Source organism: Corapipo altera, unplaced genomic scaffold (genome assembly GCF_003945725.1).
Source record: "Corapipo altera isolate COAL_440 unplaced genomic scaffold, ASM394572v1 65, whole genome shotgun sequence".
In the NCBI taxonomy this organism is placed as follows: Eukaryota; Metazoa; Chordata; class Aves; order Passeriformes; family Pipridae; genus Corapipo; species Corapipo altera.
In genome coordinates this window covers 391,199-405,428 of record NW_020884891.1, presented here as the reverse complement: position 1 = coordinate 405,428, position 14,230 = coordinate 391,199, and the positions used below count along the sequence as shown (strand labels likewise).

Sequence of the window (14,230 nt, the reverse complement as noted above, 5' to 3'; positions counted from 1 at the left end):
AATCCAGCGAGCACAGGAAAAGGGTGAAATGGTATTAGATCAAGCTTTACTAGGCTGGATGGCCCAGGCTGTGGAATAAGTGATATTTAATCCAGGCACTTTGAGGCTCCTGTTGAGTGCCCTGTTTGGTAACCCGGATCAGGATGCTTGTTTAGTGGATAAAAGTGTAACTTTAGAAATTGGCAGGAACTTTCTGTGCTTGGCCACCTGTACTCTCAGCCAGATACGGTGGAAGGAGACTCAGACAAGCGCACTTTTCAAAGTTTGCTCTGTTTCACTTCCTTACAACTGCCAGGTTCAAAGAACCATTTATTTAAAAAAAAAAAAAAGCCTCTCTCAGTTCAAAGATGCATTTATAAAGCTCACTAGTCTTTATGATCAAGCTCATACTTTGTCTTCCCGTTACTAAAATAATACTTTTATCCTGCCCTCTTTTTTCCCCTCTCATATGTTTTGTTATGAAAACAGAACCATAATGAAGGTCCCGGGCATTGTATATTCCAGACGGTACCATAAGTAATATAAAATGGGATTTTTCTTTTTTTTTTTTTTTTTTTGGGGGGGGGGCAGTTTTTGCTGCCAATAATAATTGTATCAAAAATAATGTGAGCTCCCACGGCTGCCTGCATAGTCAATCAGCATAAAGTATTAGCACTTCAGGGACACAAAGGCTCTGAGCCTGATAAAAGAGATTGGACTGAGAATTTTGACCTAAGAATATAATAATGTCTTCCAAGATCTCATTATGCCCGTGCCCATTGGAAACCATCTGGGGCCCGGAATAATAAAAGGAGTGGTGTGAATTTATGAACCCACAGATCTGGCCATGCCCCCTTGGATATTGTGTTGGATTAGTAGATTTACTGCTAATCCAAACACTGTGGGCAAAGTGATGTCTTTACATCTGCACTGCGGCTCTCGGGGAGCTGCAGTGAGTTACAGGCAGGGAGGGGTGACAGCGGCTCCCCTGCTCCAGGCACAATCTGCTGGCTCCCTGCCACCTTCCCAAAAGTGCAGCTCCTCGGATGCACGTCCTCCACGTCCTGCCGTGGCACTGCTCCAAGGGGAGCTGCTGCCTCGGGAATCAAAGGGGCTGGTGAGCGAAAAACTCCTCTAACAGGTGGGAGCAGCCTCAGCTCGGTGCAAACGAGGCACAGTTGGCACAGGGAAGATTGATCCGTCTTCCCTGAGCCGCCTCAGGTGCAGAGCCCGAAGAGAAGAGTCTACATTTAATTGGGGGTGTCTTCAGCTAAATAAAATAGTCATATGCAAATCCTGTTCCTAAGGGGCAGCCATGTGGACTCGTGACCTTTCTTTGAGTGGTTTGGAGCCCAGAAATCAATGATTACACTAAATCCATAATTATATTCTTTTCATGTGTGGCAGGGTACTGATAGTGTGGCAGATGTGAGACCTTGAAAGCATGGGAACTTCAAAGACCACTGAGATGTGTGAGACACCACGGATGTGTGGAGCAGTGAAAAATGAAATTAAAAATAGAAAGAGGCTGCTCTACCAGTGCTTTGGGTGATCTTGCTCCTTCACACGTGTGTGCACACACATGTACACGTGCACGTGACCTGAGTGCCCAGGGAAGAGAAATAAATCAGTAAGGTTTGGCCAACTAGAAGAATTAAATATTTTCATGGCTGTCTCATTTTGGCTCAAGAGGCTTCCCAGGGAAAGAAGGGGATGGGCTGCACCAGGAGACACTGCCTGGAGTTAAGGGACATGAATGTGTACCAGCACCTCTTAGGCTGCTGCTGGGTGACATGGCCAAGTTGGTTTGGTCTTTCAGATGCTGCTCAAAATTATATTTTTGCATTTAAAGAGGCAGAACTGCACATCAGGGTTATTTTTGTGCCTGAAAAATAACACATATTAGGCACAACATGCACAACAACATATTACAGATGTTGCAAGAAGAAATAGTGGGTCAGTGTGAGCAGGGTTTGCAGAGGGGTGTAAGGGAAGCTCAGCCCTCACACTATGGTCCACAGGGGAAATGATGCAGGTCCCCACCTGGGAAAGATGATGTTTGGTGCTCCACAACCCTGGAGATGCTCCCACGGCTGATGTGAAAGGTGGGGTGAACCACAGAGCTAAGGCAGGTAGTAACTTTTCATTTTATTTCTCTTAAAACATGAGGAAACAGGAAAGGTTCTGGTCTGCTTGAGTAGCACAGGAGAGGGAAATAGAGTGGGGAGAAGCAGAAAAGAGACAACAACTTGTCTCCAACTGCAATAGAAAACCAGGTGCTTGGGCACGTGTAGGTTCTTCATGTCTTCATAACATGTTCCTATAGTTGGTGTATTTTTGGCTGCCAGAATATGAGATGGGATTTGTTGGCTGGGGAGGATGGTGTTATTTGCAGAGAAAACCGACAAAAGAGGAACACACTTCACTTCAAAAAAGCCTTAAACCTTTTTTTTATGTTGTTTCTTAAGTTTAAACACATCTGAGGGGAAGAACTGCACATGAAGGGGTTGGGGAATTTGGGAGTGAATGGATCAGTGACACTTTCCCTGTCTGCCAGGGGTGAATCTGGCTGCAGTGGGTCTGTGGGTCCAGGTAACTGAGAGGGAGTAAAAGTCACCATGGGTAGAAATTTGTAAAATAGAAACAGTTGTTTCCCATTTGTCCCATATTTTTAATGTTTTTGTGTTCAGTCAGTGCCTCAGTCTTTGGAGTGGAGAACAAATGCATTATCAGGGAAAGGGAGATGATGTTCCCAACAATTCTTTGGCTTTTGCAGTGAAAGTAAACAAGTATTCTTACCACTCATGACACTGGAAGAGTTTAAGGGCACGATATGGGTAGTTGTTATTGATGGTAACATCAATAAATAACAAAACTATTTAATATTAATCCATATTATTTATTAATAATGTTTACTTCTTGAAAAATTCTGTGGGACTTAAAATATCGAGGTGTAACATCAGAAATTAATTTGCCTAAACCTGCATGGTAATGTGTCAAAGTCACACAGTAAATGCAGTTATTTATATGTTCCTGGCATTATATATTCCACGGGTACTGTAAGGCTAAATGGATCAGGAAATGATTGTATGAAGTACATAGAGAAGATAAACTGAAGATTTTTGGTGGCTACCATCAATACAAGAAACTTTATAACTGTATAATTCAATCTTATCTGCAATTTCTTAACATTAATAATGTGGAAATGTAAGTTGAAAATTACTGGGGGGTTGGTTTTTTCTGGAAAATTTGGAACTTAATATTAAGACACTTTTTGAGGCCCAGTACTGACATCTCAGAAACAAAAATAGCACATAAAAATTCAAAATCTTTCCAATGTTACAAGAATTATTTAGTTTATCAGGCAAGATCAGGAGATTTATCTCTTTAGCTTGATCCTGAGATCACAAAATACTGGTCTGTCACTGATCTGAGAGCCTGAAATGCCTGAATGAATGATAAGTTGAGCTGGTGCTTTCTTGGATAAAAGGCCAGGTTTGGAGGGAATATCCCTTAAGAGGAGGATTTTTTAAAATAAATATTTGTTGTTTGAAGCTGGTGGGGCATCTCTGAGATTGGAATTGTCTCACCAGTGACACATTAACAGGCAGAGAGTTGCACAAGTAGCCAAGTGCAAGTGGAGTTTCCCTCATACCTGTACAATTAATTTATGGATAACTAGTGAGGCTTCAAAAAACAGCCACATTCCCCCACACCAGTGAGCCCAGAAGTTTCTCTCTGTTCTCCCTGTGCAATCCCCATCCTGAGGAAGCCCTTCCCATCATCTTTCTCCTTTGCCATTTCACTTTCCAAATGATCTGCATTGCTTTCTCCCCTCATTTCTTTCTTTTGGTTCTCTTTTTCCTCCTGCTCCTCCAGTGGCACTGCTTGGCAGGCACACCCAGTGTTCCTTTTCCTGGAGCATCTTCTGGAAGGCCACTCACGTGAAGTCACCCAAATGCTTGCAGAGGATTCTGAGATCCCTGGGCAGAGCCAGTCCCTTGTATCTCTTAGGTCTGTTCTTCAAGGCAGGTTAATTGTTGAAGTGATGCACCAGTTGCATGTATATTATACAGTCATTTTATCACTTATGTAGACTCCTGTGAAAGGAGCATCATCCCCATTCCTCAAAATATTCAAATCCTACCTTTTCTGACTAACACAGGGGGCACCAAGCTGAACAAACTAGTTATACATGCATGGGAAGTAGCAAGCTGAAAGTAATTGTGTATTCAGTTTTAATGGAGCTGAATCTCCTGCTGAGATTTCAATATCTGACAGCATTGCTTTCATTGCCCCAAATGCCCAACCTTTCTCTAATGTTTGACCTTGGGTATGATTATATTTCTGGATGTATCTCAAATGATGCAAAATCATTTGCCTATATCAGTCATCTCTCGCTGACAGTCCTGTTCCAGCTCATGGCAGAAGAGAACAAGTCTGGTGGCATTAACAATAGCTGAAATGAGCTTTGATAGATGTTTCTACCCTTTCAATAAATACATAAAGCATCTCTATAATGTCATTTTGTTAACTGATAAACAACAAAAGGATGAAGGCATTCACTTTTAACTACATTGCATGTCATTATTTTCTCATTGCCTCATTTAGGGTACAGAAGGAACGTGACCTGCAGAGCAGAGGGACAGGCCTGCTGCTTTCAGGGCTGGTTATTTATATGCTTTGATATCCTGAGGCCCACCTGCTAAATGAGTGCTGTGCAGGTGTGTGACAGGCTCTACCACAGTGTTTTTGCCCCAAGATGTTGACCCACAAACCTGGGTCTGTTCTTGATGAGTGCTCAACATGATTTCACATAACCCACAGCACCAGCTTTGCACCTCTCTGTGCCTGAAGTGCAGTGACAGCTCCTCACAAAAAATCCAGTTCTTGGTTCTTATCTCTTGGGTTTTTCCTCTCTCTGGTCTAACCCTGTCCCATTATTGGCCTTGTAGTTCTTGCTCTAAGAAGCTCTTACCCTGTGCTGGGCTGGCAGAGGTGGGTACAGGAGCAGCCCGTTCACAGCAGTTACAGATGTGCACAGTGGTTTGGAGATGATACAGCACTAAATTTCTGCAGTCAGGAGAGAAGGAAAAGCTGCATTCCCATTCCCTGCATCCCCACAGTGAAGTATGCACTGGGAAGGAACTGGGAGGTGGCAGAGCTAGAAGTTGGTGGCTGTGAGGAAGAGGAGCTTCCAGACAAACGGGACAAAGGGCCTGTTTTTCAAGAGTGACTCCACCAGGGCTCCGTGTGATTAATGTTCCTGTGCTGGTAATAAGAACGTTTCCCTAAGGAGGGAAAACTTGATAGGAGCCTCTTTTTTCAGGTCTGTGTAAGCTGGGCACATTATTTTAATAGTACACCATTAAGGTATTTATCTTAATTTAAAAAAATAATATTTCTCTTGTTGTTTGCAATTGCCCACTAGAAATGAAATCCCTTTCCTGGCTGGGTATCCCTTGCAATCCTGAGCTGGTTGTTATTGCAGGTTGCCTCGGGAATACCGAGTTACTGACATCCAGACTTTCTTCAGAAATACTGAGGGGAGTTTAACAGCATTCGAAAACATAGATAAAGAAATACATGGACCATGCAAACAAAAGTAAGTGGGATAAAAAGGGATGTGTTTACTAGAGTGGTGCATGGAAAAGAAAGGTCCACAAAGAAGCCCCTTGGTCTGACTACAAGACTTGTTAGGGATGCAGAGCACTGCCCAAGCTCACTGGAGTTTGAAATCCCCAGGGCAGGTTTGGGTTTCTTGGTGTGGACTGCAGAAGGTGATTTAATAATTCATTTGAAACTTTGCAAAACTTTCTGTTGACTTAATCTGCTCCCTCTTTGAGCAGATTTTTGGTCTTGCTCAGAGATTTTAACCCAGCGTTGAGGAACTACAAATAGATGGAGATCTAAAACCCTGGACTAAAGAGCTTCACACGTGTCTGAGTTGAACACGGACAATCTGACAATTGGTTTGTCTGAATTTGGGAAGAAAAGAGGGTCCAGGCAAGCTTACAGGTGATAAATTTGCACAGGTCTGGCTTAAAGCAGCCTCTCTACTTCCCAAGAACAAGGGCAAAGAGAAAATAAGGTAAAGAGAGGCACTGATGTGTGGAAGAGGATAGAGACTTTTTTTTGGGTTTTAATGGTGAAATAGGATTTATTAATCAGAATAAAAAAGGCTTCCATGAAGAATTCATTAATTTATGCATTTTACACAAATGCAAAACACTGCCTTCAACACCTTTCTGCTTCTACTGCTAATAAGCCTTCCTGGTAAATTTATATTTACTTCTCACCAATGTTTCAATGCTTCATTAGTGATTGTTGCCCTGTTTTTTTATGTCAACAGTCTCTCCTCTTGAGTGGCTTTTATTGTGGTACATATTCCAAATAATTTGTGGAAAATATGCCATTTCCAAAGAGATCAAAATGCTTATTGGCCACTTCATTCTGGTGCCTTCCTCTGTGGTGGCACCTTGTCTTTTAAGATAACATATTAAAACCATGCAACTACTAATCATTAAGGTACTACAAACACCACATTCTGCTTTAAACACATTTTTATGTGATTTTTCTCAATTTTATTCTCCCCAGGATGTGAACTTGATTTCCAGTAGGCAACTAAGATTCCTCAAATTTCTGCAAAACAGGTCAAGAAATGAATCCATTCATAGCTCCATCTTGGAAATAGACTTTAAAGTAGAAAGAAGTCTTTCCCAAAGATAAGAGGCTTTTGTTTTAGGGAGGGAAGATCTGTCTATAGGTCATAAAAACATGAACACAGTCTGAGTAGGCATCCCAAAATGAAACACATGGTGATTTTTTCATTGCAGGCACGCGGGGTTGTTGTGAAAAATGGATGTTCCAACTCAGAAAGTCAGAACAACGCGTACAAGTGGCCCAAATTGGTTTTGATTAACAAGGTTTTCTGCCTGGAAGTCACTTTATCTTCATCCCATTAGCTCCACTCCACAAAACAAATGAATCCAATGCATTAGGCTGAAACACATTCTTGCAGGGGGAACGCAAAGAAAAATCCTCTCTCAAGAGCCAGACAACCATTTTATGTTTATAATGTGGATTTTCAGCTCAATATTCCCCTTGGAGTTTATGCAGAGGGAATGCAGCGTTTTCTGCCTCCTTCCATTGTCAGCCCTTGTGTTGCTCGTGCCTGTTATTCCCAGCTGTGGATCATGGAATCTTGGGATGTATTGGCTGGTGTGATGTAATGTTGGCCACAGACATACCCATTCCATAGAGGTTTTGTAGCTCTCATCCTTTTAAAAATACGTTTCCTGGGTTCTGTTTTTTGGTAGAGGTCACATAAAGGTGATATTTTTGTCGTGGGACCAACAGGTGAAAAACTGTTGTGTAAAAAACTTTGTGCCACCAGAGCCCCATTCTACCTCGAGTGCCAACCAAAGCATAGAATTCACTTCCACCTCTCAGTCTGCTTTTCCTCTTCTTTATTTCTCCATGAGGAAGTTTAGTTTTTCTCAGTCATTTCAAGTTGTGTGCTTAGAAAGTCAGGTAAAATGTAGTTTTTATTGTTCACACAAAAACATGGATTTTGGTGCTAGTTCCGTGACTGTTCAGAGGTTATTCTAAATATTCAATTTCCACATTGATAATTGTTTTGTCTTCACAACTGTTCCAAATAATCTCTTTTCCAGACTATTAATGGATAGCTGAGATGTGTTTTTGCTTCAAGGCATCTCTTCCTCATTCCACTCTATCCTCAGTATCTCTACCACAGAAAATATATTTAGTTTCAAAGTTATCTTGGGAACTATTAGTAAGTGCAGTCAAATTCATTTGGTGTCTGCATAAGTAAATACGAATATCTAGACAGAGTCTATGATTGTGTACCCTAAATAAGATCTATTTTTCATTATTTAAGCCCTGAAGATGACTGAATTTTCATATTTTATTTTTTGTTTCTCTAAGTAATGTAATAGATGACTTTGTTTTATTCTCAGGAACAATTTTCACTAAAAAGTAGCAGTTAGAGAGAACTCTTCCAAATTCTGCTGAGCAAGAGGGTGATATCAGCAATTATAATTGTTATCAGCAATAGAAAAAAATATGTGTTTAATCAAAGTCCAGTGTCTTCACTGGAAAACCAGTGGCAGTGCTAGTGCTGCTTCTGGTTATACCCCAGTATAATATCCAAGTCCAAGAACCAAGAGAATAAATTTCCACATAATATCTTATTTTATTATGTTATATTATTATATATTTCCACACAATTCATTATCTTATTACTTAAAAATTGCCCGTGAAAACATTCATGGGAACATGACTAAAATATTCACAGTAGAAAATACATAAAAACAAAATGTTATTCAAATAAAATAATATATACAATCACAACAGACTGTTCAGCTCCAGCAGACACACTGGATTGTCTGCTTTTTTTTCCAACTGGATAGTTTATTTAATTAACCAAGATGCAGGGAATTTGAAATTGTATATGAGAACGGCAAAATTAGATGGTTAGGAAAAAAAAGGATGTGGTTTAAGTTCTTATTCACTGCTAGGAAAAGTTTTATTGCAGAATTAAAAATTGCAGTTGGCACTTTTTTAACATTAATTTTGTCCACCAAAAGTGTTTTCCCTGACTGCGGAATAATTGACTGTGGAATTCCTTGACCTGCTGGAATAATTTTTTTGAATCTTTTAAAAACTCAAATGAACACACTTGAAAAAAAATTATTTTTGCTCCCATGCAACTTTTCACAACAATACTGAAGATTTTTTTGTGTGTGTCATTTTTTGTCGTCTGGAAACACACCGAGTGCTTAACAACAAGAAATCTAAATGTGCTTTTTGTGCATTTAGTCTTTTACAGTTTAAACAGAACAGGCGTGTACAAAGTCCCTTTTTTTTATAGATAATTTGATGCAAACTTTATTTTTCAGCTTCTATCAGGAATTGTACTTTGCTGCATTACACCTCTTGATCCCACTTATCTGCATAATTCAAATGCAACCCTGAAAGATATAAACAGAGTGACAGTTCTTAAACATATTTTCTGATAATCAGCACAAACTATTACTTGAACCTATTCAATAACATCACCCTGACAGACGGGATTCAATGACCCTCAATAACAAACAGATACAATCTCATTGTGAAAAACTCTCTGCTGACATGATTGTTGCTGAGTTCTGCCTGGGCTTGACTGCAATATGGCACACGTTGGCTCCAGGAGAAGATGATGCTCGGGGACATCGAGATAATGCAGCACCCAAATGGGGCAGCCCAAGTTTCTGTCACGAAAAAAAAAAAAGTCCAAATCCCCAAATAGTAAAAAAGATGCGTGAGTACAACCAGGAGACAAACAAATCATCGAGACTGGTGGTTTATTAGCAAGGATGTAGCTGTTAGTTTGTGGAAATTTCTCTGCTGGGGCAGATTCTTTGGTGGCTCACGTTGGTCTCAGGCAGCTCAGTTTAGTGTCCAGTTCTGTCAGGAGAGTGGACCATGGTAGAGGTGACAGGCACCCAAAATCTCTTGGAGTGGCTCTCAGGGAGAGTTCTCCTTCCAAAGGATCTGGCAAACCAAGCTGATTCCTAAACTAAGACAGTGGCATGTTGTCCATATGGATATTTAGTGGCAAAAAATCCAAAGTGACGTAAGAATATCAGATTCCCTGAGCTGTTGGGGCAACATGTGTTGATCACAAGATGATAACAGTTCCTCCAGGAAGGTTGATGTTCCCACCTTCTGTCCTTCCTCTCTTGGTCTGAGCTCTGAATTCCAGAGAATGTGGAACATTGTGAAATTATTGGGTGTCTGGTGGGGCAAAACTACTGGAAGGCAGAATAACACAAATTATGTTTAACACTCCTGTTGCATCATCGTCAGTCTTTGGTGATGCTGATGATTATTGGCTAGACTTGACCCAGACTGTGCTCTTGGTGTCCTGGAGATTTGGGGTAGACATGTGATCCTTTTGTGTGTGTTTCTCCTCCAAACAAAAACACACCAAAACAACGAAAATAGAATAAAATGCAATTTTTTTGTATCTTTGGGAAAGGTATTTTTATTTACAGTGAGAATCTTCCCAATGTCTTCAATCAGATTGAATGAGGTAAAATAACCATTTAAAAAGTGCCCAGAAGGACAATGCTCTTGTACTTGGAGAGCAATAAAGATTTTTGTCCAAGATCCAATGCTTCTTAACATTGATATTCCCAGTGCATTCAGATGTCGAGGGGTTTGGGTTTGTTTGCCCACATCATGCAGCAGAGCCCAGGATTGTATAAAACTTCATTATTACAAGCAGGTTAGAAACACAGAGCTTGTTTATGAATAAATAATTCTGAATCTATTCTGCAAGGTAGGAAGGACGCCCAGGACATTCAACGTCTCTGAGGATGCCGTGAGCAGGAAGTGGATGTGGCAGGAAAACAGATTTATGGTCAGGTAAATATAGGAAGAAAATGACATGCACAATAAATGGCATTACTGGGGTTTACATCCAAGGCAAAGCCAGAGCCATTGAGGGCATCCACAGGTTAAAATTCAGCATGGATAGAGAAGTGCAATATCTTGAGTTATTTCCATTACTGGTGAGATAAAAATCAATATCCAAATACTTCCTTACTGGCAAAAAGCCACTGAAAATACTAATCTGCTGTATAATATAAAATCCAGTGTCATTAATTTGAGAGAGGATACAAAACTACATTCTGCCTTCAAAGAGCTGCTTCTGTTGTTTCCTGAAACGCGGTTTCCACAAAAATATTTCATGGAGAGATGAATCCATTGGCTGTTTGCTTTGCTGGCCTGGAAGGGGCCACTCTGTCTGTCGTGGTCCCCCATCAATCCAGGGGCCCCAGGGGGATGTTTGGATCTCGTTATCAGGGAGGGATTGCTGGGAAAAGGATGTTAAATCCATAAATGCCGCGGTCTAGAACCACCTGCCCTGGGTGATGTGTGAATAACCCAATTAATACAAGTTTTCTGGAGTTGGTGCAGGCACGTGGGATGGTGGGAAAGCCCTGCCCACCCTCTCTGCTCTCACAGAAATAGTCTCTCTTACCTCTGAAGTTTCCCCCTCTCCTGCAGCAGAGCCAGGGGTCAGGCACACAAAGGTGCTGTCCCCTGATTGCAGCAAACACCGCCATGTGTTGTATGTTTGATGAATTAAAAGGATGCTGCCAACTTAATTACACTGTAACCCTTCAATAAAGGAAGGGCAGAGCTGATTAACTAGTGAATAATTGGGGGCTGATTGATGGCTTTCTCCCTCACTGCTAAAGGCTGTATATATAATTATTTTGCCTGTGGGCCTAATTTTGCCACTGTTAGCTTCCACTTTTGTCATCAGCTGTAATTTATGGATGGGGCCTGAAGCCTTAAAAAAGGCTGGAAAATGAAATAGCCCCAAATCCCCAGACATGTCACCTGGAAATGGCCAGCAGGCAGCCTTTAACGTCAACATTTGCAGCCATTTAGCAGCATTAACACCTCGTGCTTAGCTGGAAAATAATATTATCATTTGTCAACAACTATCATAATATAGATTTTTTTCCTGACACGTAATAAAGTTGTATCACTCACACCAATGATTTAATATATGTTTTAAATGCAAGATCAATTTGTTGCAACTGAATAGCAAATTCTTCCAGTAATGCACCAAAAGATAATATGAGAGAGCTGGAGGAGGAAGACCCACATCCTCTCATTGCATTGGAGGGTTGGTTACAGAATTAGTATCTAAGTCTCTAACAAACTCCCAAAATCACAGAAACTCAGATGATTTGTGAAGCTTATTTTTAAAAAATGTCAAAAGATATTTTTTCTTTGAACTTTGAAAAATGCAGTAGCAGCTTCAAAGAAAATATAGTTAATAAAGCACTGAACTTCTGTCCGCTGTAGTTAAAAACCGTTGTGGGACAATTTTCTGTCCCAGACAGACAGTTTGCTATGACTGTCAGTCAGCAGAGCTGCACATGAGCCTGTGGAGCACTGCTGGTTTTCATGGGATGGAGATCTGGCCCTTTGTATTTTAAATTGAAATAAGATTTCTTACAGGTTTTTTTCAGCGAGACAAACCCTAATCATTAATGCCACAAAGTAACAGCAGAAGCCAACGTGTTCTGAAGGATTGAATTGCTTCAGTGGCAAAGAGGAGAGACACCCCACCCCTCCCAAAATTCAGCCTGGTTGGGGAAAACACAAGATGCTGATTAGAGCTGCTCCAGTGACTGCCTGGTTTATATTCCACAAAGATTTATTTCAATAAAGTAATAACAACTTAGATTCACTTTTCTTTTTTATTTTTTCTTAATTCCATTTTTTTTCCTAACCCATATTTAAACATCGTGGAGAGGAGGCTTCTAATTTCTGAAGCCAAGATATACAAATCCTCTGTCTCAAATTTCCTTTGTTGTTTTGTCCTCGTGGAGCCCTCCCTTGCCTGTGAATCACAGAAAGATTTGAAGAACCTTTCAGTCAAAGCTCAGTTTTGTGCCAGTGGGCACTGGCCAGGAAAAAAAAAAAAAAAAAAAAAAAAAAAAGATTGATATTTGCCCTCTCTTCTTATCTGCACTTGATTTATAAGTCAGTGCGAGTATGCAAGAGAAATAAAGGCAAAGACCTTGATGCCTCCCTGTGGAGAATATGCACCATTTGGATTGAAGGCATGAAAGAGGAGAAATTAATGGTAAGCTGTTCATCTGTCACTACTGCCAGGCTGATGGTTTTGCAGAGAAGGAGAGGACTGGATGACATGCCCTCCAGTCAAGGGCATGACTGCCCGCTGTTCTCATATTATAAACACAGTGCTTTGGGTTTCCGAGGGATTTAAATTTAAATTATACTGTACTTTGGATAGGCAAATCTTTACACAAGTTTATTTTCTTGAAGTATTAACATGCAGGATTTCGCTGGCTTTATGTGGAAGAAAAATAAAAATTAAGTCCCTCTATTTGATAAAAATGTGTAGCAGACTCTTAAAATGTCTCCGTGTTTTTAAAGCAGTGTGTTAGAGTGTAATGAGATTTAAATTTATATATGCATTGAAGATTTAGGCACGGGCATAAATAGATAAGCTTTAGTTATTCTACTTTCTGGCACACAGGGAAAGATTAAAAAGTTCAAAATAGGAGTTGGATATTTTTTTTCCTATTAAAATGATATAATACCAAGGGCTGCTATCGATGACAACATTAGGGACACATCTGGAGGATAAAAACTGACACAAAACTTTCATGTTGTGCTAAAAGACACAAAAAAATGTACTTACTGCTAAATGGCTCCTTGTCAGGGCTGAGCATTTGTGCGTTTCTTGCTGTTTTTGGAATGTTTTGGTTTGCTCAGCTCCTCAAGATGCTCCTGCGACTCCGACGTGTGTCACAAACGAGATTGGGGTTAATTGGAGTGATTTTGGGGGGCTGGCACGGTTTGGGTGAGTGCACATTCCCTGAGAACTGGTTTGCACTGCATCCAGGTTCAGAGTTCAGATTTGGTGATGTTACTCCCACCCACACCAGCTATTTAAAACCCTCTCTGCTGAGCTCCAGCAGTGGGCTGGGAATTCCTGTTTGCCTTTAAGAAAAAAGGAAAAGTTGAGTTGCTTGTCCACTGGTTTCAAGTTTACCTTGGGTTTTATAAACCAGAAGCCAAAATAAGAGACTCTCCCACTTATTTCTGTTAAAATCTCTGAATTTGGAGCTAAGTTTATTACTTTCTGGGGCTTGAATCATGATTCCTGAAATCCTGGTTTAGGAAGCAGATTCCAGTGATAATTGTGCTCAAGTAAAGGGATGTTTGTTCTTCCTACAGAAAAATCAATGACTTGCATGTCAATTCTGAAAGATTCGTGAATCCTCCACAAACCTGATGAAGATAAACCAGTCAGAGAAGAGGAGATGGAGTTTGCTCAGGTATGAGATGGTCCTCTGGGATCTTCAGGAAGGACAGGACATCCTTCCCTCCAGCATGACTGGAATCTCTCAAAGCCATGCAAACCTCAAGGGGCTCAACAAGGCCAAGTGCAAAGTGCTGCACCTGGGTCAGGGCAATCCCAAACACAAACCCAGGCTGGGGGGAGAAGGGATTGGAGGTGTTGGTGGGTGAGAGGCTGGAGATGCCCCAGCCCAGAAGCTCCCCCCGTGTCCTGGGCTCATCCCCAGCGTGGGCAGCAGGGCAGGGGGGGATTCTGCCCCTCTGCCCCCTCGGGTGAGAGCCCCCTGCAGAGCTGCCCCCAGCCCCAGGGAACAACATCAGAAGGATG

The 14,230-nt window shown here is 41.1% G+C and overlaps 1 long non-coding RNA gene across 2 annotated transcripts; it reads left to right on the top strand.

Moving 5' to 3' along the window:
• Window positions 1-7,242: 7,242 nt before the first annotated feature.
• Window positions 7,243-12,234, top strand: LOC113948141. Of its 2 annotated transcripts, none has more exons than XR_003528011.1 (3): window positions 7,243-7,338; window positions 10,332-10,413; window positions 12,039-12,234. It is a non-coding gene; the product is annotated as an uncharacterized LOC113948141 (long non-coding RNA). The 2 variants fall into 2 exon arrangements; XR_003528010.1 differs by having other exon boundaries at window positions 7,249-7,512.
• Window positions 12,235-14,230: the final 1,996 nt, after the last annotated feature.